This window comes from Myxocyprinus asiaticus, chromosome 32, assembly GCF_019703515.2.
Source record: "Myxocyprinus asiaticus isolate MX2 ecotype Aquarium Trade chromosome 32, UBuf_Myxa_2, whole genome shotgun sequence".
Lineage (NCBI taxonomy): Eukaryota > Metazoa > Chordata > Actinopteri > Cypriniformes > Catostomidae > Myxocyprinus > Myxocyprinus asiaticus.
This window is the reverse complement of record NC_059375.1, coordinates 37,656,454-37,683,864: the sequence shown is the minus strand read 5'-3', so window position 1 is coordinate 37,683,864 and position 27,411 is coordinate 37,656,454.

The following is a 27,411-nucleotide window of genomic DNA, read 5'->3' as shown; positions in this document are numbered from 1 at the left end:
GCCTGAACATATCAGCTTGAACAATACAGTTCTTAAAGGTAAAGATGGTTATTTCTGTGCCAGTAGTGTAACCAAATGCTTAAAAAAAAAAATAAAAAAAATAAACATAAATGTTTTCAAACAGATTTCCCAAACAATCCCCTCACCTTAAATTCACGGCATAATAAAAAAAAAAAAAATAAAAAAAAATCAAATAAAAACAGAACATGGCAAAACTATGCAATATGCAATTACTAAAAAAAACTATAAGCTCACCACATATGACATTTAAAATTTAAGTTTAAATCACTTAGATCTTAGATTTCTGACTTAAGACTTTGCATCTGTTGTAGAAATTAGTGAATTTTATTTGTCGTGTATTTTGAAGTCTACAAAAGAACTGTACTTAAGTATTTCAAGACAGTTTTAATTTTCAGAGCGTTGTATTTTAAACATTTTAATTAACATAGCAAAACATCCAGTGTAAATATGTGCTGCATTGAAATGCTCAAGAAACGTACTGCAGGTTGAGTGACTGTCTTTACATTTTTACATGACATTCAAAAACACACACAAAAAAAATAAATAAATAAATAAAAAAGCCAAATTCCAACAATAAGAGTGAAAAAAGATTTAAAGTAACTAATCTGTACTATTCTTTTACTTGGAATGTAAGTGTAATGGACACCAGAAATATGGTTACTGTCTCTTTAAGATGATTTGGCTTCCAGATCTCCTAAGCAACCAAATTGGCCCGGTTGCTAGGGAGGGTAGAGTCACATGGGGTAACCTCCTCGTGGTCGCTATAATGTGTGGTTCTCGCTCTCAGTGGGGTGCATGGTGAGTTGTGCGTGCAAGCCACAGAGAATAGCGTGAAGCCTCCACACGCGCTATATCTCAGCGGTAATGCGCTCAACAAGCCACATGATAAAATGTGTGGATTGACGGTCTCAGATGCGGAGGCAACTAAGATTCGTCCTCCACCACCCGGATTGAGGCGAGTCACTACGCCACCGTGAGTGCATTGGGAATTGGGCATTCCAAATTGGGGAGAAAAAAAAAAGAAGATTGGGCTTGAGTGTATAATACAAAATTAAAGGCACTCTGCACAGAATGTTTCGTTGTGTTTAATCTTTTGCGAGCTGGAAAGTCCCATTATTTCCATACCTTGTCTTGCTGTTGCATCTGTACTGATTTACTTTAGGTATTTTTTATTTTTATTTTGTGACAATAAATAATATTGTTATTGTCATTCTGCACTGCAAGGAATGAAGATTTCAGAGATTAACTGATTGAGATTGTGAGACTACAGTCAGTATTGAACTTGTGATGATCTGCTTCCTGAAACACATTCAACCCTTCATCTAATAGTATCTGTTCTCGCTGGATCTTCTGTGATCCTTCCCCCGCTGTCAAGTGAAGCGTCCGTTTAATGGCGCAACAGCCAATGTTTCGTATCTCACAGCCCGCTCTCTCATTTGTTTGAGAGTGGGACAATAAATAACGGTAGAAACTGTGTCTGCTTTAATGTGAAACACAATTCTGATCCCTTATATAACGGATGATATGGACAGTTGGCAACACATGACTGAAAGCGTAATAATCAACAGCGGACCTGCCAGCCCAATTTTTGAGTGGCCCACTGGGAATTCTCCCGGTCCTCCCGAATCACTCCTGCCCTGGAATCGTAGAGTTGTCTCTGCATATTAAGTTGGATAGGAGAAAGTATTTTAACATCGAAAAAAACGTACACACTGAAGTTAAAGAAATAAAATGATCCATGTGCATATCATATTGCCCCTCCAACACATATACACAGATAGAGAGAGAGTGAGAGTCACAGATGGCTTACATTATTTTGCTTTCTGCTACTTTTTTTTTTTTTTCTGTATCTTTGAATTTTATAATTCCTCCGATTGTGTCCTCTGGGAATTTCAGTGCCTCTCTGTTTTCCCCCCACATGAAGCTTCCTGGTAAATGAAGCACAGCGAGACTGGTTGACTTAATTTTCTTAACAAGCAATCAGTAACCTGCCAATAGCCTAAGGCGGCTCAAAAAAGCAGGCAGATTCACAAATGTGTCATATTTCAGTAACCTTAGAAAAAATGCCAAGACTAATAGTTTAAATTTGGGCAGATCCTTAGGTGAATTGTGCCTAGATGTGTTTCCAATAATGAGAAGCTGTAGCACTGTGTGAGACGAGGCCATGCACCATAGGGCTTCCTTCAAAGTGCCATCGAAACTCTTGCCAGTCAACCAATAGCCAGACCCTCCTCCTTTGCTCTGAGAGCTCCAGTGAATCTCTAAAGGCAGTTGGCATCGGTAAGTATGTCATGTTGCCATGTCTTCTGTTTGGATATCAGTCTTCCTTTTCCTCTTTTGTTGGTATGGGTAAGTGTTTGGGAGAGAGCAGCTGGGGGTTGTCTTTGATCCTCAGTGTAGAGTGTAAGTGTATTCTGTATTTTTCATTGTGTGTTGGTGAGTGATGTGCTATTGAATTATATCTGCTACATAAGTAAGGGTTCTCGAAGCTCAATTTGTAGAGCATGGTACATGTACCTTTAGAGCTGCCAAAAAAAAAAAAAAAAATAATATAAACATGTATATGCATATAGTATATACTGTATAAATATTTTTTTACTGAAATGTTACCAAATATGATTTGTATTTGAATTTTAAGACATTTCGGTAGGGTGAAAAATCTACAAGACATCAGATATCGGATGTGCGACACATTAAACATTTATTTTATACATTCATTTGAATAAATGTTTTATTAATTCATTTATTTAAACACCATTTTGATGATAAAATTGTTGATATGGAATCGGTAAAAAAGTACCGGTACTCTCTATCTGTAATAGCACTGTTAACCTTACCCCTAAAGCTAACCCTACCCCAATTCTTACCCTGAACCCTAACTCTAATTCTAAACCTATCCGTACATCAACCTCAGTAGCAACAAATGTGAATCTTGTGAGAATTTTGTAGAACAACATGCAGTTACACAATAAATGCATTGTATTGTATGTATTTAAATGTAGATAGTAGACACCTAATATAAAGTGGTGCCCATATTAAAATACTCAAGTAAAAAAATACATAAAAAAAATAGTTTTATGCACATCATTTTTCATGTTTATATATTTTTGTAAATGGGGGAGGGGGGGGGGCATGTAAAGAATAAAACATTTTATTGTTCATAGAACAGTCACTCGTCTTTGATTCGTTTTTGACACTGTCCTTTTGCTTCAGTAATCATTCTGTGAGCTTGGGTGATTGTTTTTTATTTTTTTTAATAACACAAAACATGCACCTCGTACTATGAAAAGCGTACTTTGTAATAAGACAAATACAAAAACAAGGCATAAAAGCATACAAAATTTAAAGTGTTCATACATTGACAAAAGTATGCATACATTTTATGCAATTTCAAGTGAAATGTCATCAAAACAAATTAATGATGATAAATTAACCTGGGTGATGAGTGATTTACTTCTTTCACTACCAGCATTTTTTGACAGTACTCATATATAAAGAAATGCCTTAGCTTGCATTTAATTAAACAGAATCATTATCAAACTAAACAGAAGTCAATGTACTTTATCACCAATATTTCTGTAGATTATTAGTTGTAATTTAAAAGTTTTATTTATGTCGGAGGTGGGACTCGAACCAATGTCTTCTTGTCTCTGTTGTAACATGTAAATTTCAATACAAAGCCGTTTTTTTCAGTGAAATATGACTATTAATCTACCAAAAATGTATAAAAGTCGCAGGGGGACTTTTGATCTTTTCTTCTCTTTCTTTCTATTTTTTTCTTCTTTTTCTCTAATTTTTTCCTCTTTTTCCCTTCTTCCCCTCCTTCCTCTTCTTTTTCCCTCCCCCCCCCCTTTGGTGCAGTGGGCTAAAGCACATAACTGGTAATCAGAAGGTTTCTGGTTCAATCCCCACAGCCACCACCATTGTGTCCTTGAGCAAGGCACTTAATTCCAGGTTGCTCTGGGGGTATTGTCCCTGTAATAAGTACACTGTAAGTTGCTTTGGATAAAAGCATCTGCCAAATGCATAAATGTGAAAATAACTCAAGTCAAGAAGGAAAAAAAAAATAAATAACATTCAATACAATGTAATAGCATTTAAAATCTGTCTTAATTACTCCATTGTTCAACAGAAAATTCCCACAATTTCTTATCATAAATATTTGTAGCGATTGTAAAAAAAATAATAACATGATATAGCTGCAAGCAGCGATAACGGGCCCAAGCCCCATGGGTCCATTTCCACCCAGTGGCTTTCGAAAAACAATGCAAGGTGGACACATGCATTTGGCATTTGACATCATTCTAAACAATTTTGAAGCAATTTGGGTAAATATAAGAGGACTATTTTAAAGTCTGTTGTAAGAGCCACACTTCCTGCTGCCAGGTGGTGGTGCTATGACCGTGACCCAAAATAGTAAAATCCATGTGATTCGCCCCCAAGACTAAACGTACATCTCAATTTTGATCTAAATCACACATTGCACACAGAAGATATGAGAAACTTCCTGTTTCCCATGTTTCACCATTGATTTAATGCCTCGCCATGGCGACACTGTTCAAAACATCAAAAATCAGTTCACAATTTAGCATCTACAATATCTTGGCATGATGTTGCACAATTTTTGTGCTAGTCACATGAATTCCTTAGGAGGGGTATTTAAAAGTTCAGAGACTGCAATATTCAAAGAATCCAAAATGGCCGACTTCCTGTTGGGCAGACCTAATGACTATAGTTATGAAAGTTCATGAAAGTCTGGCATGATGAGAATTATATATGTACCAATTTTGGTGACTGTAGGTGAAAATGGGGGTGCTACAGAGGCCGTCTTGCACACCCATGTTAAAGGGGTTGCTACAATAATAATAATCCTCATAAGAACAATAGGACCTCTGCACTTTCAGTGCTTGGGCCCTAATAATCCGTAGAAGAACAGTAGGGTCTCCACACTTTCAGTGCTTGGGCCCTAAAAATAACATCCATCAATAAAACAATATGAACTAGACAACAGAGACAAGTAAACAAATATATTTATATCTTTTTTTTCATTCATGTGCATATATCATGCACATTAATGAACAGCAGTAATTTACTTGACTCTGTTCATAATTCATGACCATTTTAAAAAGCTAATTTTGACAAACGTTAATTCTGACAAATTAAAAAATCAAATAACCAAAAGATCTAAGTTAAATGAATCTATGACTAAAATAAGTTATAAACACAAGCATCTGATGCATTTGTAATTTAATTAGTTCAAGTTTGACAGAAGCTACATGAAGATATTATACTGTGGTTCCAGTCAGGATCACTTCTGTCAAATGAATACTTGACTTGAATGCTTGTTCTGGGCAAACTCTACGCCCATCCATGCAGCTATGCATGGACAGAGCAGGGAGTGCAACGAATAACTGAATGCAAAGCTGCCATGCAAGAAGTGGAGCTGGGGATGGAGGAGGGTTTTAAGTGCAGCTTGCATCCATACAATGGAAAGGCAGCTAAAGCTATGAATAAATGGAGGACTTAAATAGAACCGCTCTATCTGAATTGTAATGGTAGAAGTCATGATCAGCTGAGCATCATCTGATTGCCCTTTGACTAACGTGACCTGCCTGAACTGAGGATATGCTTAATTTGCCACTGACTCACAGCACCCATCAAATAAATACTACTATATAGCCTTGAGTGAGATAAGACGAGACTTAACACAACAGTTCTGTTAGTGTGAAGTCTATTGGTGTAATTTGTGTATAATGTGTAGAGACCAGGGTTTAAATCCAGACCTATTTATTTATTTATTTATTATAAATTTGATAATTAATCAATTGCTGCTATTATTATTATTATTATTATTATTATTTATTAATTAATTAATAATAATAATAATAATAATAATAATAAATGTATCTAAAATAATTGTGATAAATACACTGAATTATGAATACTACAGTTGAGTGTTTTATTTAATTATGATAAATTATTAGTAATAATAAATGTATTAATCATTATTGTTTTAAAATAAATTTACTTAAGTTATAAATTATCTTAATTATGAACAATACATGTAGTTAGTTAGTTAGTTAGTTAGTTAGTTTTGCACTCAAAATCTACTTGGCTCAGAAATCTGAGGGGTTACATAGGCATGATGCAACCTAAATTACTATTTCAGTGAACATAATTGTGTGTATTTTTAATTTAAACTGAACCGCTTTCGGTCTCTCTCTCTATATTTATTTATTTATTTATTTTATCCCTGTCACTTCCTCTTTGTCTCACCAGACTATGAAAGGTACCTCAATAAAGAGCGGGTCAGAGTAAATAATAACTGCACTGCAGGCTGTTCCAGCCATTGACGTCACATTGCTGAGATGAATTAGGCTTTAAACAGTGGTACATTTTAGCTGGTTTTGTCACACTGTGTTCTGATTGCTGATACACAGCAGTGTTGCTCCAATTACCGACCATCTAGTGACACTGGGGTCTACTAAAATGCATTTGAAACATCTGTACTTGTCAAGGACTGAGTACTCTGTCAACCTCACAATTACATGCTGAATTCTGATATATTTGCTGTAGTGGAGTGCTATTCCTTTCCGCTCAAATCATACTGTAGCCTTATTTTGCCATGTCAGCCTATCCTCCTACTTGGGTAGTGGTGTCAAACTTATTGTAAGTCTAATGCTTGACTGAACTAAACATCACCTTATGGCAGGCCGATTATTTATTTATTTATTTATTAAATCTCTCTGTAGGCTACCCATTTAAAACATGCACAGAGCATGCTCTGTTGGAGCTAATAAAAGTCCAAAATTAACTTATGCACATATAACTAATATTGGAGTAAAACAAAAGGGAGTATGTGGAATTTACTCATTTCATTCAACAGTGTCCTTTAGATTTCATATAATATACCATTCGTAATTAGGGAATATTAATCAAACAGCATTACTGACAGCTCTTAGCTGCATAACTTCAGCGTTATATAAATTGTTCATACAAAAATAAAACTTCTATCATTTACTAATCCTCATCCCAACAAATGTAGTTTTCTTTCCCCTATCAAATGACAAAGAATGGGGTTTAGAGATTTCACGCTTCAAAATGGATGCAAAAGCATCATTAGGAACACCTGTACACCTACTTATTCATGCGATTATCTAATCCGGCAATCATGTGGCAGCAGTGCAATGCATATAATCATGCAGATTCTGGTCAGGAGCTTCAGTTAATGTTCATGTCAACCATCAGAATGGGGAAGAAAAAAAAAAAAACGTGGCATGATTGTTGGTGCCAGATGGGCTGGTTTAAGTATTTCTGTAACTGCTGAACTCCTGGGATTTTCATGCACAGCAGTCTCTATAATTTTCTCAGAATGGTGCCAAAAACAAAAAACATCAACATGCCTTGTTGATGAGAGAGGTCAACAGAGAATGGCCAGACTGGTTTGAGCTGACAGAAAGGCTATGGTAACTCAGATAACTGCTCTGTACAATTGTAGTGAGCAGATTAGCATCTCAGAATGCACAGCACATCAAACCTTGAGGCAGATGGACTACAACAGCAGAAGAAAATGTTGGGCACTTTCTTAGGACCATAGTGATCCTAATAAAGTTCTCAGTGAGTGTACGTTTTTAATACTTTTGTGTGAGGAACAGACTGAAACTTAAGTAAACTAATCATCTCATAAACCATCTGAAAATGAACATTTAAGGCAATGTTAAGTCTATTAAAAGAAACTGTGTGGCTAATTGTAGTTATAGACTGCTGGGTCTAATTCAGTCAAATTAATGTAATAAATATAATTCACTGTAAACTTGAAAACTATTTTTTCTACTTGTACGTGCTTATGTTGTCATTTTCCCAAATTTGCTAAATAAACTACAGGTAGGTTATCATATGAAAGATGTGTCACCCACAGATCTAGCTAAAAGCAGAATATTATGAATTCATCATACTGATATACTAAAATGTCTTTTTTTTTTTTTTTTTTTTTTTTTCTTTCTTCCTTTCTAAATAATCCTTCGGTGCCATGTGTTTGACACTCCTGGTTTAGGGTTTATTTTCTATACCACACACACACACACACACACACACTTAATCTGTCTCTCACTTGCATACACAAAGAAATATACATGGTGCTTTTTAAATGCAGTTACACTCACCAGGGATGGTATTTGTCTAGCTTTTGACACTTTATGCACAATCCAGTATTATGCCTACTCATTTATTACCGCTGTGGTCGATGTCTTGTGCATGAGCCATAACTCTAACAAGCCCACATGTGTATGAAGCACAGATTAAGCACTTGCCCAGGGGCTCATGTCATCAACGTATGGTGTATATAGGTGTCACTAGAGATATACAGCAAGACATTTTAATATACAAAACCCAAAGTCCCCATCCATAAGCGTTGCATAGGTTTCTGTGTTATTAATAACCAGGGTTGGGGAGTAACGTAATACATGTAACGGGATTACGTATTTAAAATACAAAATATTAGTAACTGTATTCCACCACAGTTACAATTTAAATCATTGGTATTTAGAATACAGTTACATTCAAAAAGTATTTTGATTACTGAAGAGATTACATTGAATTGTACTGTCATTTGTTTCATTTAATATTTAGTCCTTTCAGGTGGAAAACATTTATACATATAAATGATGCGATCCAAAGTGCATTTGAACAGTGGTGAAACACTTTCTTATGATGTGTTACATTCATATGAGCAGACAGAGAAGTAAGTTTGAAGTAAGTTTGGAGCAGAAGAAATAGACATAAACCTTGTGTAAATTGTCATCTTTACGCTAAGCTAAAATGCTATTTCTAGCCATTTTACATGCACGTTACCAGGCACGATCATATTTTTTGTATCAAGAAAATTCACAATGGATCATAATTTCTTTTTTTTTTCTAGTAAGACCTTTGATATTAGGGCAAAAATCATATTCTTGATAATAATTTTTGTATTGTTTTCCTGTAAAAATATAAAAAAAAATCTTTTTTTTTTTTTTTTAGAAACAAAACTGCATAAAATATTTAGGTTTTACAGAGAATGCATTTTTAACATGTTTATTTTGTCTTACTGTACTGGCAGAGTTTTTATAGTCAAAACAAGTGAAAAAATCTACCAGTGCTGAAGAAGTAATCCAAAGTATTTAGAATACGTTACTGACCTTGAGTAATCTAACGAAATACGTTAAAAATGACATTTTACAGCATGTATTCTGTAATCTGTTGTGGAATACATTTCAAAAGTAACCCTCCCAAATCTGTTAATAACATAATGGTTTTATTCACAGCAAATGTAGCTTAAGAGGCCTCCTTTCATTATCATGTCATACGTATGTACGTTTAAAGGAATAGTTTACCCAAATATATACCTATCAATAGTTTATGCTAAGAACATTTACTTCCTTATTTTTGTTCCAAACCGGTGTGCTGATTATTTATTTATTTATTATTTAATTACTTTTTATTTAATTATTATTATTATTTTATTTATTTATTTATTTGTATTTTATTTATTTATTTATTTATTTATTTGTGGAACACAGATAATTTTTTTAAGAATTTTTTATGCAGCTTGTTTCCATAAAATGATAGTTCATCTCCAAAAAGGACAAATAAAACCCCACAAAGTGCAATACAGTTAGTCCATATGACTTCCATGTGCTATATTCCAAGTCTTTAAAAGTCTTGTGATAGGTTTGTAAGAGGAGTATACCAATATTTAAGTCAGTATTCACTGAAAATCTTCCCCTCTGCTGCAGCTCTAAAATCTGAAATCTATTCTGCATATTCAAACTGCCATGTCACATAACATGCAAGAACCAATGGCATTCAACGTGTCAGTAATTAGGAATTGGGCATCTATTGTACGTTACAGTAGATGACTATTGCATTTGCATTGCATTTGCCAAATAGCACACTGGATTTTTAAAGAGTTTTTATATGACTTTTATTACTGAAAAAAAAAAAAAAAATGTAATCAGACAGTTATTTTATTTATTTGGAAGGCCTTCACTGAATATAACAATCTATAACTGACAGAGTGGAAGAGAGAAAGATAGAGATAATTTATTGAAAACATCCAGTGCCAGAATTCCTTACTATGGACATCTTATAATATTCTTTGATAGAGCCCTTAAAATGGTGGTTACGCTTTGCTTTACTGGGCAGCTTGACATCTTCTATTAAGAGCAACAGGTCAATATATAGGTTCAATATGCAGTCCTTCCTGGAAGTGACTTAATTTAACTGGGCTCTTTTGGAAGTAACAAAGTTACAGCCCGAGTGAAGAAAATGTAATAAGTGAATTATAAATCTCCCGGTTAGAATTATTGGACTCTTGGGGTAATACATTTCTGTCAGATTCAGACATGTAATGAGCTTAAACAGGGGGTGAGTTCAGAGATGCTCTTGAGGAAAAAAAAAACAAGATATTAGAAGAGAGCTTGTGTCATCGTACTTCTAACGCATAAGCAACTTTGGTAGTTTCGTTTTTCAACTTTCATAAGCCTTTAACTCCTACCAAGGTTAAATGTTCATGCTGAGATCAAGAATATCAAAGATGAAAGACCAAATTTGAACATTTCACACACTTCATGGTACTTGTGTTTTAGTCATACCAAATTAAGTGGAAAAAGTTGTGCTCTTTAGAGATACAGGCTATCAAGTGTTTTAAATTAAAAATGATTTTACTAGTGGCCAGTTGAACTTGAATTAGTCATTGTAGGTCTTCATCAATCACTGTATTCATAACACCAACATTAAAGAAGGAATATGAAGATTATTTACATTCTCCTTTGGTGCACATTAAAAAAAAAAAAAAAAAAAAAAATAGATATATATGCAAAAGGTTTCCTCCAAGCTTATAGCCTATATTGCTGCATTCCAGGTCTGCTTTGAATGCATTTATTTCAGTCAAATATACAAAATGAACATCATAAACAAGTTAAATTTTAATAATAAAACAAAATTAAACACTTAAATTTGAATTATAATAGGAAATTAGCATAATAAACATGTTTTTTTATGGAAGAAATCATATGCAAAGTTCTCACAGAGCACTTTGAAACCACGGGATATAGTTTTAAACCACTGAACTTAAAATTTATGCAAACAGTTCTCTTAATATTCTGTAGAGGGTTGCCTTTGTCCTTATGTGTTTGTGTACACTTCATAGCTCTAGTCCCTAGTGTCGTCTGTCATCTTCTCGATAGTAAATGTCGACCCGTCAGCCATGTTCGGTATTAGACACCTTCTCAGCGGCACTTAAATGCCATATGCAGAGAGATGTCCTTTCTGTGTTTTTGTCCTTGATATGGTAAGGCTCGAGAGCTCTCTAAAGTCTATATGCTTATTACTGACAACCTTGGCTTAATATAGAAAAGAAACAGACAGTGAGATACATTAATAGTCCATTGTTTGTTAATTAAACTGCTTTTATTTAGTTTCATCTGCAGCTATGACTTCAAAGGCAGATGTTACCTTTACTTTCCACACTGACGTCTAATATTATTAAAGCAACATGAAATCAAAACTGACTATTTAGTCTCACATTCCTGGTATTTTCGTGCATGATTCATAAGTGAACATTATTTTACGATAATTACCTACGAGTACCTTAGTGGACAGGGAGCATTCCCTTGCAATTATTGTGGGTTCCCTCACAATAGCTTTATCCATCATTTTACTACAGTAACCTACAGAGCCCCGTAGAGGACAGGGAGATAATTTATTTTCTAAAATAGTTTTGTATTATCTCGCAATAGTGCTGCGCTCTCTCACCAAAAAAAAAAAAAAAAAAAACGTTTTGCATTCCCTCTGAATTATTTTGGGTTCCCTCACATTAGCTTCCCTTACGAAAATGTGCCTTGGTTTCACTACAGTCACCATGTTTTAACAATGATATTTGTGGTAAAACCATAATAATAATATAGGAAAACCAAAGCTGGCAATAAAAATCATAATTATTCCAAAAATGTTAGTTTCAGTAACACCATGGTTAATTTTGTGGTACATGTACCATGTTCTTTTTAAAACCATGGTTCTTACCACATAAATGGTTACTACAGTCATGGTTACTACTGCAGTTTTACTATAGTAAAACTATGGTTAACCCTATAACACAGTGTGTATCAGATATGATACATAAAGTTTGACAGCTCCCATTTAACTCTGTTAAAGCTGACGAGCCAAACAACCTATAGTATGTAAGTTCCACAAGTTTATGGCATCATCTAGTGGTTATTTGTGAAAATAAATAAATAAATCAATTGTTTCAATGTTTATATCAATCTATTAAAAAATGGCGGCTGACTTGTTCGAAAAGTGATGTTGGGATAAATGGCAGCTTATTTTAATAAAGAAAAAGTGACAGTAATGATTATATTGTTACTGATATTTTAAAATGAGTATTTGCTGAATATAAGCAACTTGTACTTTTTGTGTATAATTTGTTCTGAAAACCCCCCTTTGAAATACATTTTGAGGTATGTGTCTCAATCACCATTCCATTCCATTCATGCCCACCACAAAAAAATTATAAAAAAATAAAAATAAAATTACATACAAAATAAAATAAATACAAAAATTAAAAATAATAATAATAATAATAATAATCACAGAGCTTTGAAAATTCTGACATACTGTATACTTTTTATAAGATATATTTAAAGTGTGAACTAATATTTCTGTTTATTTTCATATATGCAGCCTGCTCTGTCATTATAAAGATCTCATTATTTTAGATTACATGCTATTATGATGTCATCTTGCCATAAGTTCCTGAGACCCAGCGAAAAAAAAAAAAAAGAAGCTTTACAAATTCCTTTTTTGAAATGTCAATATAGTGTTGGTGCATAAAATATATATGATAAAATTTGTTTATTGAAAAAATATTGTATTTGATATGCTGAACTGAAATGTGATACATTACAATCCATTTTTATTGACCAATGAGAGGAAGTTGTCATGGCCAGACTATGAGTCCTCTAATACCCCAAGATTAACCACTATATCATGTATGGGCTAAAATACCTAAATAACAAATGCCCTACACAAAAATGAATTGCTGGGCCTCAGGAGGAAAATTACATGCCTAAAGTATTAAATATGATTTAAAAAAATAATAATAATTTAAATAATAATAATAATAATAATAATAATAATAATAATAATAATAATAATATATATATATATATATATATATATATATATATATATATATATATATATATATATATATATATACTTTTTTTTTTTTTCTTTTATGATTACTTTTTATAGTTTGTCTAATGGTACTAAAAAAGTTCAATGTCAAAAAATTAGAATTTTCTGCCAATTATTTCATATGTCAGGCTTTACAGGCTTAATTTTCTTAAAGAGGCCCTATTATGCTTTTGGGGACTTTATCTTTCCTTTAGTGTGTAATATAGGTGTTTGTGCATGTAAAAGGTCTGCAAAGTTACAAAGCACAAAGTCCACACCAAAGGAAGTTACTCTCTCCCACAGAAAACATTGCTACTGAACTGCCTGAAATGCCTGGTTTGCAGCCCAGCCATTACTTCCGTGACATAGCTACTTCACTATGTAACACATTTGCATAATGCCCGCATCAGGAATGCACTGCTCAGGAAGCCGAAACTCAGTTATGGTAAGGGATTTTACATTTTTGACAAATGCTCTAAGTGGTTGACCAATCACAACAGACTGGGCCAGCTGACCAATCAGAGCAGACTTTTCAGAAAGGTGGGCTTTAAAGAGACAGGAGCTAAAACAGAGCGTTTCAGACAAAGGGTGAAAAGAGGTGCTGCAGCAATGTACAGTATGAGAAAAATAATGTGATGTGGGGGGGGGCTTAAAATCATGGTTTTAAAAATCACGTGCGGGAACATTGTGAGGAAACACAAAACTTATTGTTGTAAGGTTTTGCGAAGGAACGCAAAACTTGCTGTAAGGGAACACAAACTATTTTATTATGAGGGAATGCAAGACTAAATAAATTCCATCCCTGTCCTCTAAGGGGCTCCGTATTATTCTGAATAATAATAAACATATTATTTATTTTTTTTTTTTAATCAAAATGTAATAACTCTTTCACCTTTGAAACGATTTTTTCGTCTAAGGTCATGAATTGGAATTGACAGCCAATTAAAAGTATACCATGTACCTTGCTACTCCATTCTAGTATGCAACGACCACTTTTCACAATCCAATCATTTCTTAATGGACAAAATCCTGTCCTACATTCTGCCCAATCCTGCCCTTGCTAAAAAGTACTGCCCTAAATTTTTTTCTCAATGGATTTCACTCTGAAATACGCCAGAATATGGAAGTAAAATGGGTTGCGAACAACATTTAACGTTGATCTAAATGACATGACATTCAAACCATTGAACTATTTCACAATTTAACAGTCCACCTGTCTTTTTCTCTGCATTGTCAATCATTTACAGATGAGATCCTCTTCCTCACATCTACTTTGTATTCACAGCATCTATCCAGTTCTTATTCCATACATCTCTTTTTTACCTTTTCCCATTCACTTCTGTAGCAAAATCTTGTCCCATCAGCTGGCAAGAATGTCCTCTTCAACTCTACCTCGTTCTGTCATAACTGCCCTCTGCTGACTCAGTTGACAGCATCTCGTCATCGTGTCCATCAAGGGTCCTGTCTAAAGCTGATTCCTTGAAGCTGAAGTAAACTATGATAAAAGCTTCTCTCTTCAATTTTCTCCCTTGCTTAAAAGGTAGGGAAGCATCACCTTGCATTAAACCATTAGGACCGACCCCTCCCTCCATTTACAGTAATTTCTTGAGTGTGATTAGCTGTGACACACTGGCAAGGCTTATAAACAAATGCTAAAATGCTAGTTTGCTATATCTGGGTACCTTTTTAAAAATAACTTTCATGCATGATAGACACAAGGGAAATGTGTAAATGTTTGATGATAAAATTCTGGGGGCAATTCACTAAGAATTAATTGTGCCCAGTAAAAGCTAATTTTATTGTTTGTTTTTTTTACGTGCTGTCTGTGCTTGTTGAGTGCCCGATTCACTAAAAGAATTATGCAGATCATGCAACGGCACAAAAGCGCCGACAAAATAGCTGCTGAACGCATTTTGCATTCCTGAGCACTAAATAGTGTTGGATGCCGCAGATCACCATTATTTGACACACTCTGCTGGGTCTGTACAGCATCACTTGCACTGCTGTGATCCAGGCACCTGAATCATCACTTTAACATGCCGAAAGTGCACTTGACTACATCCGCAACAAGAAATATGACGTGTTATAGCTGTCATTTGATCATTATTTGATGAATTATTGCCAATATGATTGATATAAAATGTACATCTCTTTTAAATAAAATTAGCTTTACTGCCTGGTTTAATTTGGCTTATCGGGGTTGATTTCAGGGTAAATTAACCTTCGGAAGCATTGTGTAAATGTCACGTGGCTATTTTAAGATTTTCCATGGATAAAAATGTACATTTCACTGTGTTATTCACACAAAGCTATTATATGGCTATAGAACGCTTCATATGAACAGCTTTTTTTTTTTTTTTATTTGTTATTTGTTATTCTTGGAATAAATTATCGTGACTGCACATTTATATTTCTGTTACATCTTTATATTATTGACGATTGGTTATGATTAGGGGTAGGGTTTCAGATATGTCTATAAAATAGTAAAATGTAATTATACTAGTATTATAAAACATATTACGGTTGAAGCCACCTCTGTGTTTTGCATCATTCAAACACCTGATGATATCTAAAGTTTGCTGAGGTTTTGTTGGAATCCTCCAAACTGAGGCGAAAACAGACTTGATCTCATTGGGAATTTGGAAACAGTAGGTTGACATTTCTTTGCTTACCGAAATTTGAATCACTACCCCCAGTGTTCGAAGGTCACAGTACAGGGTACTGGAACATTCGGTAGCAACGTGTTGCAAATGTATCTGTCTGCGTCCCACAAGACTACAAGGAACACCCCCTTCAAGACACGCCCACTACACGTAACGCCCCCTTGGATCATCAAGTGATTCTATTGGCTACAAGAACTTTTAAAATTCTACACAATCACTGTATGATACATTTTCTCTTGACTTTAAATATGACAAATCATAACTTTTAAATTATATGTCACATATCATATTATTAAACGGAAGATATAAATGGTAAACTGAACTGAACTACTTGTTTAATGTGAAATTTTGTGCTCTTTACCTGAAGGTGTTTGCACAATTTCTGCTTGTTCAATAATAAAACATATATATAAATGGTAAAATAAACATTTATCTGTTCTGTTGTCTCCAGTTAGCTTACAAGCTAATTGGTTAGCCTATTAGCTTAGCATACTGCTAGCTTCTTCTCCTTTTCACTTTCATAAAATTTATCCTCACTGTCGCCACGTAGTGATACGGACAGATGATTGAATTCAAAAGACCTTTTAATTTGCTTTATATTTAATGATTTTACAAACTTTTCATTTTTAATATTTGTGGTTATGGTTAGGTTGAGTTATGGATAGGTGTAGGTGTATGATTGCTTCAGGACTCCAAATAAACACCGCAAACAGTGTATGAATGTAGCATCCAACTGTTCCCAGACTTCAGGATTTCGCTGGTTATTTGGAGGGGGTGTAACTTGTAGTGGGCGTGTCTTGTAGTAGTCTTGCAGGATGCAGACAGACCCCTATCAAATCTTGACTTCCCATGTGATCATGTTGGGTGAAAATGACGTTTTGGTGGTGCACGGATAAAAGTCGCTCCAGTAACATTTCTCTTATGAGACTGCCCTATCTCTGGTGTGTGGTTGGACATTTGACTGAGCTGAGTCACAAGAATAAAGCTAAAGATTATGTAAGCACTGTCTCTCTGGATTTAGTAGTTGTGCCTCCCTTGATCCATTTGCACAAATGAAATAGCATCTCTTTTCTGTTGGCTTAATAAGAAGCAGCAGCTACCCACCATCCTAATTGGGTTTCTTACTTCTGACTAATCACAGAAGACGCAGTTGACTCCCTGGGCGGCCTGCCAGCTATGGCAGAAGGACACTGTGTGTCAAAGGCAGTCTGAGGCAGCAAAAGCTGCTAAATAGCCATCCACCTCTCCCCTCCTCCTGTGATCTTATTAAAGTTTTTGTTTTCATTTTGCCTCTTTTCCTGTTAAGGTTGCAGTTCCAGTGCTTTACTATTGACATTCATTGCCTGAGGATACTTGCTGTTGGGGGATTTGGTTATCAAGTGTTTCTTTAGAATAAGGTTTATTTTACAGAAAGTGATCTAATCACAATCATGAGAAGCAAACATTCAGCAGTCAGGTATGTCCTAAAATGTTATTAATAGGCTAGTGTATATACAGACAAATCCTAAAGGTTTGATTTGATTCATTGTCGTTATTTAGTCACCCTCATGTTGTTCCTAACCTGTATTTGTAATTGTATGTACTATATGTGTCCCACAAAGCTGTTATATGGCTTCAGAAGATTTAGAATATAGCACACACATAGTATTGACTACTTTATGTAAGTATATATATATATATATATATATATATATATATATATATATATATATATATATATACACACACACACACACACACACACACACACAGTACTGTGCAAAAGTTTTAGGCACTTATGAAAAATGTTGCATAGTGAGGATGTCTTCAAAAATAATGACATAAATAGTTTTCATTTATCACTTAATGTCATACAAAGTCCAGTAAACATAAAAAAAGCTAAATCAATATTTGGTGTGACCACCTTTGACTTTAAAACAGCACCAGTTCTCCTAGGTACACCTGGACACAGTTTTTATTGGTTGTTGGCAGATATGATGTTCCAAGCTTCTTGGAGAATTCGCCACAGTTCTTCTATCTATTTAGGCTGTCTCAATTGCTTCTGTCTCTTTATGTAGTCTCAGGCTGACACGATGTTCAGTGGGGGGCTTTGTGGGGGCCATGACATCTGTTGCAGGGCTCCCTGTTCTTCTGTTCTAATCTTTTCTATTTGCAAAAGTAATGTTTGGGAGTCTAACATTTATATTCCCTATTGACACACTAAAGCTGAAGATATAAATAACCATCTTAAGACAAATGCTTTTGTGAAACATCTTATGTGACTAAGACTTTTGCACAGTACTTTGTGTGTGTGTGTATATATCTTTCATTTAAGGATAGTGATCATATGAAGCCATTTATTATCACATAGTTGTTTGGCTCCTTTTTAAATCATAATGATAACAGAAATCACCCAAATGGCCCTGATCAAAAGTTTACATACCCTTGAATGTTTGGCCTTGTTACAGACACACAAGGTGACACACACAGGTTTAAATGGCAATTAAAGGTTAATTTCCCACACCTGTGGCTTTTTAAATTGCAATTAGTGCCTGTGTATAAATAGTCAATGAGTTTGTTAGCTCTCACATGGATGCACTGAGCAGGCTAGATACTGAGCCATGGGGAGCAGAAAAGCCTTGAAAATGCCAGTCAGTACTGTTCAATCACTTATTAAGAAGTGGAAAATTCAGGGATCTCTTGATACCAAGCCAAGGTCAGGTAGACCAAGAAGGATTTCAGCCACAACTGCCAGAAGAATTGTTACAAAGAAAAACCCACAGGTAACCTCAGGAGAAATACAGGCTGCTCTGGAAAAAGACGGTGTGGTTGTTTCAAGGAGCACAATACGACAATACTTGAACAAAAATGAGCTGCATGGCCAAGTTGCCAGAAAGAAGCCTTTACTGTGCCAATGCCTCATAAAAGCCCGGTTACAATATGCCCGACAACACCTTGACACACCTCACAACTTCTGGCACACTGTAATTTGGAGTGACGAGACCAAAATAGAGCTTTATGGTCACAACCATAAGCGCTATGTTTGGAGAGGGGTCAACAAGTATTGTGCTCCTTGAAACAACCACACTGTCTTTTTCCAGAAAAATGATTTTCAATGATTTTGACAATGGACAAATTGTTATGGCCAGATTCCTGCATCAGAGTATCTCTGAAATGGCAAAGCTTGTGGGGTGCTCCCAGTCAGCAGTGGTGAATATCTACCGACAGAGGTCCGAAGAGGGATAAACCACAAACCAGCGACAGGGTGTTGGGCGCCCAAGGCTCATTGATGCGAAGGCTATCCCATCTGGTCCGAATCAACAGGAAGTCTATTGTGGCACAATCACAGAAAATTTTAATGATGATTATGGGAGGAATGTGTCACAACACACAGTGCATTACACCCTGCTGCTACGTAGCCGTAGGCCGGTCAGAGTGCCCATGATGATCCCTGTACATCATCGAAAGTGTCTACAATGGGCATGTGAATATCGGAACTGGACCTTGGAGCAGTGGAAGAATGTCGCCTGGTCCGATGAGTACAGTTTTCTTTTACATCACGTGGATGGCTGTGTATGTGTGCAGCGTTTACCTGGGGAAGTGATGCCACCAGGATGCACTGAGGGAAGACGACAAGCCGATGGTGGGAGTGTGATGGTCTCAGACCCCCCTAAAAGGACCAAAAAACAAACCTCAGGAGGTGGTCTGAGTACGGTTAGTTTGTGGGTCCTTTTGTGGTTCGACTGATTTGTGTGATGTGAAAATGAAGAGGTACCAGTCCACTTTGCATTTTATGCTATAAATACCTCATGGCTTGCCATCCATAGCTGCATTACATACTTCATATTCCAGTCACAATTTACTGTCCACATATGGGAATTTTAAGCAAATATAGATATATCATGATTACCATGACGTGTTTTTTTTGTCTCATATTCCCTTCTTGTATTATTTGAGCACCTAAAATTAACGGACAGGCCGCATTCAGAGCAGAGCAGCACGTTAAGATGAACCGCTTTAAAGTGCTTTGATGGGCGTAGTGTCTACGGACGTTCATGCCAAACTCCCACAAAAATACAAGCAAGGATTTTTTATAGTTTCACTTTAATTTGATTTGCCCAATGGCAAATTTTCTTAGCTCATACACACAATGAAAATGACACACAGGAGGAGAAACTTGCTTGCTCGATTACTCTCGAGATGATAGATAAAGAAAAATTTTCAAATGCACATAGAATTTCAAATGTTTTCCTTCATGCGAAATAAGGGCTTGTGGGTTTTATCTGAGAGCCTCACATGAGAGAGTAAAGAATTTAGGGCAGAAATACAGTATACAGTATTACTATTGCATAATGTAATATAATTGGCGGTGTTGTCTGGGTTTAATTAATGATACAACATATAAAATATTACTTTTTATGTAATTCTATCCCTGTGCAATAACTTTTTATGAAAAATTCAGTATTTTTTAAAGCCATACAAGTAATCATATAGCCCCATTTTATTATATGATTTCAAGTTAAACATCAGTAAATTACTACTTAAGGAGTAGGCTTATCTGTAATAAGCATATGTGAACTTTAATAAGTATGACAATTTGTATGACAATTGCTTATCATAATAATCACAATTATTTATGAAAAATTATTGTCAGCCAAATTTCATAATCGTGACAGCCCTAGCGGCAATGGGGTCTGAGTTCTTAAGGAGCTGCGGTGTGAACAACAAGGGGTCTGAGTCCACATTAATGTGAAGAGGACCAAAAAAGAAACTGGGACTTAAGTCCACTTACACTGTGAACAAAAGCACTGAGGTCATTTGCGGCTGCTCCCTTTCTAGTTCCCTTTTACCGAACTGGGTTTGGTTCACTTAAAACATACTATATGTGAAACCACCCTAAGTCAGTCTCTCTTTTTCTATTATTAATAGATTGATGGTTTTATGCCTCTGAGCATTTTCTTATTTACCAGCTGTGACAAACCCGCTATACAGTAGCAATGTGCTTTTTTTCCAAAGTGCTGATAGTACATATACCCATCCCCGCAGCCCCCTGAGGATCACAGTGTTTTGCCCTCTAAGCGTAGGATTACCCCTCTCACCCTGCACATGTTGTCCTTTAATAGACACTGACGTTGGGCTCATCTCTGTAACAGTGCAGAACATAAAGAGCTTGAAGGAATGAATGCTCCACCTAGTCAGAAAAGTGTGTGATGTGTTTATTTTAGCTTGCATGAGCCAAAAACATTTAATTTTCTTACACTATGAGTGCACTGGTGGGGAAAAAACATGCTCAAAAATGCACAGCAGAGGTGTGCTGCTTTGGAGGTTTGTTTTTAAAGTGCACAGCAAGAGGGGTTATCTTTAGGATGGTCTAGTGCAGTGGTAATAAACTGGTTTTGCTTCAGAACCCAGATTTTACATTTGACATCAAATGATTTATCACACAAAATTAAACAAATACTGTATGTCCATTGTGTTGAAAACACAGTTTTTAATGTTGTATGCATTTCTATTTAGCTTCTTGCTGACATGGTTTAGGCACTTTTACATGTTAGAGTAGAGTTAAAGGGACAGTTCTGCTCAGTTCTGTATTTGGAAAGCCTCCATGTGCAACTTTTGCCTACCCTGCAACAGTTTTCACATGTCTGCCTTGTATGTGCCCACCTGAAATGTTTTTGTAACAGTATGAATGCAACTGTGTATTTAAGCTCTAAGACTCTCTTGAGCTTTAGATGAAGACGAAGGCTCACATTCCAGCTCTATGTGTGAAGAAGACCATTCTGAATCTCTGTGTGAGAAGATAAATAAACGCTTTTGGGTCCCAAACTTTGTCTCCAGCTATTTTCCATATTTTCTATTGTGCAATCCAGACACGTGAATCGGCTCTTTAAAATGCAAGAAAGTTTGCTCGACTTTCCTGTTCGTCTGGATATATGCTTGGTTACAATGCTCTTTTCCATCATTTGATTAGAACTTGATTAATTATTGCCGCCATAATAAAGAGAATATGTACACAAACTTTTCTTTTTAATACAGTTCAATTTACCGCCTGCTTTCTGGGGCACTTATAACATTTTATCATATGTCATTTTGAAGCGTCATTATAGCGACTTATAGCCTGCACCCCCAAATTGTCACTCTGATTCCATATTCAACTTATTTCGGGCTAAATTTCAAGGCTACATTTTAAATTTGAATAAATTGAAAATTCTGTATTCATTTACTCATTGCTTGTAAATTTCCAAATGTCCAACTGGCAACTTAAAACTGCACTATGTAAGATTTTTTGGTTAAAAATTAACAAATTGCCATTATTGATTGAGTACATAAGCAATCAGTGTTCAAAACAATGTCCTTACGTTACCTCGATTCACTACAGTAAGCCTATACAAATTATTTGTATTTTGAGCTGTCAGGTTAAATTTGGTGCTAAATCGCTTGCTTATGACCTTCATCCTTGCGTCATTACATCATGTCTGCACACATAGGAAAGAAGTGCCAGCTCTCTCATGTTCTGGCTGGAGAAACTAACTACACTGTTCAGCTCAGTTCAGTAACGCTCACACAGTTCAGGACAGCATTGTTGCAGTCTAGATGGATGTTTATCTGTTAGCCGTTTGGCAAAGTTATTTACCTGCTATAATGCTTGGATGTATTTTCTGGTAGGGTTGTTGAAGCTTACATTGCTTGTCATGCTTTTATGAATCGAACATTACTCGTGTGTTAACCGATCGTGATGTATCTATGTTTTCTGGTGAAGTTACTGTGACATGTTTAATATGTATGACTTTTGAAATTGACTTCTTATAATTGTTATATTGTATATTTAAGCATATTATTTTTACGTTTAATAAAGTATATTTTATCCCCATCATTATTGACTCCTCATTTTATGTTTTAGGTTTATGGTGTTATTGTGTGCATTGCATAGACATGCTATTGTAGAAACTAAGGCTGGACAATACAGTATACAAATAATTAAGTCTTCTATTGAACTCTTATCAGCCATATCATGAGTTTAACCTCTTAAATTGAAAATTGTAGTACAATTCAAATATTAATAGAGGATAAAACGCTTGAATAATCATATTAAGATATACTGGTGGTGGCTGAGGAGAGTCCCCTGTTCTATATTTAAAAGTGCTTTGAGTGTAGTGTCAGAAAAGCGATTTAAGTGTAAAATTCAGTCAAATATGTAAATAAGAGTGTTGTTTATATTCATCAAAGCATGTAATATTTCCGTTTCAAATGTTTAATCGTATAACATCAACATGAAAATAGCATGTTTTGACTCTGGCTCCAGTCATGATCACACATAGGCAATGTCCAGGCAAGCTCAAATTGCAGATGGGAGTGAAAAATGGTCTGAGAGAAGAAAGGAAAATAATTGGTTTACAGAGACAACCAGTGAAATCATAGATGAGGCGGGATCAGAGACGTTAGAAAAATTGGAGTGAATACTTTATCACTGGGGGATCCTTCATTTAGAAGTCATGGGAAAAACACATATGCAACGGTAACGGTAACTTACTTTTGTTAATGTACAGTGATAATTTCATCTGCTAAGAAACCCAGGCGAGTGGGAGACCAGGTTATAAAATAGTTAACGTTTGCTGAGTATATATTTAATGAGAGAGATAACTGACTAACAGTAACAAGGACTGATATTCTGCATCGGAAAATTGCATCGTGTGCATTTATGATACGATTATTTTGTCAGTGGCAATACTAATCTTACAAAGAGTAAAGCTTTTTAATGTCACCCCGCCAGTCTTGCTAGTCTGCGGTACATCTGATGTTTGAGAACAGGAACTCCAACTGAGCCTCCGTAACGTTTCCGTTATTCAAATTTTGTATAAAACTGTATAGTTTATTGTGTATGTGCTTTCCCGACTGTATTCCCAGAAATGTTGAACTTTTTTGCTTTGTTAACTTGTTGTTGGGCTCCATCCGATGACGCGTGTTCCCCGGTCTGTTCACGCACATGCACACTCCTCAAAAACCTGCAAGAACGCAGCTTATGTGTTTATATGAGAGCAAGAGAACTCTATAGGTTCATAGCAATAATTTATTTTTATTTAACGTATTAATGCATACCTTTAAACTAGTTGCTTTCAGTGAAATTTGAGGCATGTGTCTCTGAAGGACTATAGACAATTAGCTCTAATTACGCACTGGGATAAATTTAAAATTGATAAAGTATCCTTTACAGGGTATGAACTTTAGCACATGCCAAATACAGGTACATTCTTGCTTACGTTTTTAATGCGGGTACAGATTATAATAATATTCATATTAAAATACTGTCTGCTTATTATAGTTGCTGTCACCATAAACACCCACTATTACTAAGTAAAAAAAGTGTTACAGTAGAACAATATGAATCTTATTTATTTTTTTTTTTTTTCAACATGGAATCAGTGAGTGACAAGCAATATAATGAATTGTAAAAATGCATTTTTTTCTCCTCACTTTACTTTTTTATTCCAGTGATTTATGCACCACAAAATCCAGTGGTAAAATACAAGATACAGCCTATGTTTTATAAGGACATTTTTAATGTGTAAGATTTTAAAGAGGACATAAGGTTAATTTAACATTTAGGCCTAAAACATATACTCAGACTGTTTAATGGCATAGAGCTTTCCTGCAAAAAGATTGAAAAAAAAAAAAAAAAAAAAAAGAAATGGGAAATCTTTTCCCATAGAGTTCCTGTTTTTTTTTTTTTTTTTTTTTTTTTTTTTATCTCGGGAGAGCTAAACAGGGACACCAAAATTGGCAAATAGGGCCATATTCCTTATATATCAGCAGCTTTCAGACACTTGTGGAAAACAGTGAAGTTCCTGACTAAGTAAATATTTTTGTTTCTAATATATTGTGAATTTTCCACATTGTATAACCATTTGCATTTTTTTCTTTTTTTTTTTTTTTTTTCTGTTTAGATCATAGATGCCATATTTTACCTCTTCAGCAAGGTAAGAGTGTCATCCATCAATTTGTACACAAACTTACATACTGCAAAAAAAAAAAACAAAAAAAACAAAACAAAAAAAAAAAAATATATATTTATATATATAATTTAACTTTAAACCTTAATTTGTAATTTACAACATATCCTTTGTAATTTAGAGCAGACCAGTTGTAATGGCAATCAATAGCCACACCTTCACAGGGTCATAGTCATAGCCATAGCCATAGTTTCATCAAGGTAAGAATAACTTGTCAAACCTTTATTTATCTTAGCTAATTAGTAATACAGTGCACATAGTGTTTAATATTTTGTAATAAATGTAAATTTACATTTACAGTATGTTATCGAGTACTGTAGCTTTTTTCCACCTTGCAGGAAAACATTCTTGAAAATGCAACTGAAGTTATTGGTCCTTACTTAGAGGGTGGCAATCACTGGACATTACTCTAGTTCTAGTTCTAGTTGAAAGACTGGTTGATGTTTAACGTACTCAAACAGAAGTAGGCTACTGTTGTTATAACTGGAAATGTGCAATGCATGAAATACCAGCATATTGACTTGCACAATTGTTTTATTTTTATATATTTTTTTTTTGCTACAATTTCCATTTTCTGCTTAGCACTGCGGCATTGTGGGTAGATTAATAACTTACTTAAATTCACTTGGTGAGCAGAAGGAGCGCTGTTAAAAATAACTGAGAACTGGGGGTTGTGGGGATGGGGCGTGGTTGTGTGTCTGTTTGCGGGAGAGAGAGATTGGTGTGGCTCCACCGACCACCCCAAAAGCACCATTGTGCCCTCTACCACTAATCGAGGTACCCTTTGAAAGAATTGCTATGGATCTCATTGGGCCATTAGAACGGACCACACACAGGCATCGCTTTGCATTAGTTCCGGTGGACTATGCAACACGATATCCGGAAGCAGTGCCCCTGCGCAACATCTCAGCACGTAGTGTTGCGGAGGCACTCTTCAGAATAATCACCCAAATTATTATTAAGAAATTCTCACTGACCAGGGCACTACATTTATGTCACAAACACTATGCAAACTGAATGAATTGTTAGGTATTGAATCGATTCGCACCACGGATGGATTGGTGGAACTATTTAATAAAACCTTAAAAAATATAATTTGTAATTTTGTACACAAGTATACTATAAATTGGGATAAATGGCTCGAACCCCTGTTATTTATAGTGTGAGAGGTCCCTCAAGCCTCCACAGGGTTTTCCCCATTTGAGCTGCTGTATGGGCGTCGGCCGCATGGCATGCTCGACGTCATATGGGAAGCTTGGGAGGAGGGACCTTCAAACAGCGAAAACGAAATTCTGTATGTTCTTGATCTGAAAGCAAAACTCCACACTTTGGGTCAGTTAACACAAGGGAATTTGCTCCAAGCTCAGGAACGTCAAAGCCGAAGTGTCAAAGCCTTCCTGAACACAAAAAAAAGGTAGTTAAGGAAGAATTAGAGGCAAGATTTGGGCCAGCCCGGTGGTTCTGGTACCTAAGAGCGACGGGATTGTCCGATCCTGTGTGGACTATAAAAAGTGAATGCAGTGTCTAAATTTGATGCGTACCCAATGCCCCAGGTTGATGAATTGCTTGATCGGTTGGGCGCGGCTCAATTTTATTAGATGCTGGATTTAACAATGGGTTATTGGCAGATTCTCTTAACTCCAATCTCCAGAGAAAAAAAAAAATGCTTTTTACACACCGTTCGGATTACACCAATTCGTGACCCTTCCGTTCGGTTTATTCAGGGCCCCCGCCACTTTCCAGCATCTCATGGACAAAATTCTCAGGCCACGTATGGCATATGCTGCCGCTTATCTAGAAGATATCATCATTTATAGTAATGCTTGGCGGCGGCACATGCAATATCTGAGAGCCGTCCTGAGGTCGCTGCAACGAGCGGGGATCACGGCCAACCCGAAGAAGTGTGCAATTGGATGGGTGGAAGTTCGATATCTGGGTTTCCACTTGGGCCATGGGCAGGTGCGTCCACAAATTAACAAAACTGCAGCGATCGCGGCCTGCCCAGCGCCCAAGACCAAAAAGGAGGTGAGACAGTTTCTGGGGCTGACTGGCTACTACCAGAGGTTTGTGCCTAGTTTATCTGACGTCACCAGCCCGCTGACTGATCTCACTAGAAAGGGGGCTCCTGATCTGGTCCAGTGGACAGAGTCGTGCCAACAGCCTTTTCTAAAAGTGAAATCTGCACTTTGTGGGGGACCGCTCTTACATGCTCCAAACTTCTCTCTCCACTTTATTTTGCAGACGGATGCATTGGACAGAGGGCTGGGGGCAGTGCTCTCACAGGATGTGGGGGAGGGGTGGGGAGAAAGAGAGAGCCGTAAACTCACTCTGAGGGAAACTAAGTACAGCACCATTGAAAAGGAGTGTTTGGCAATCAAGTGGGCTGTTCTCACCTTTTGCTACTACCTGCTGGGGGAGCCTTCACCCTCTGTTCAGATCACGCCCCACTTCAATGGCTCCACCACATGAAGGATACCAATGCGCGGCTCACCCGTTGGTACCTGGCACTTCAGCCGTTTAAATTT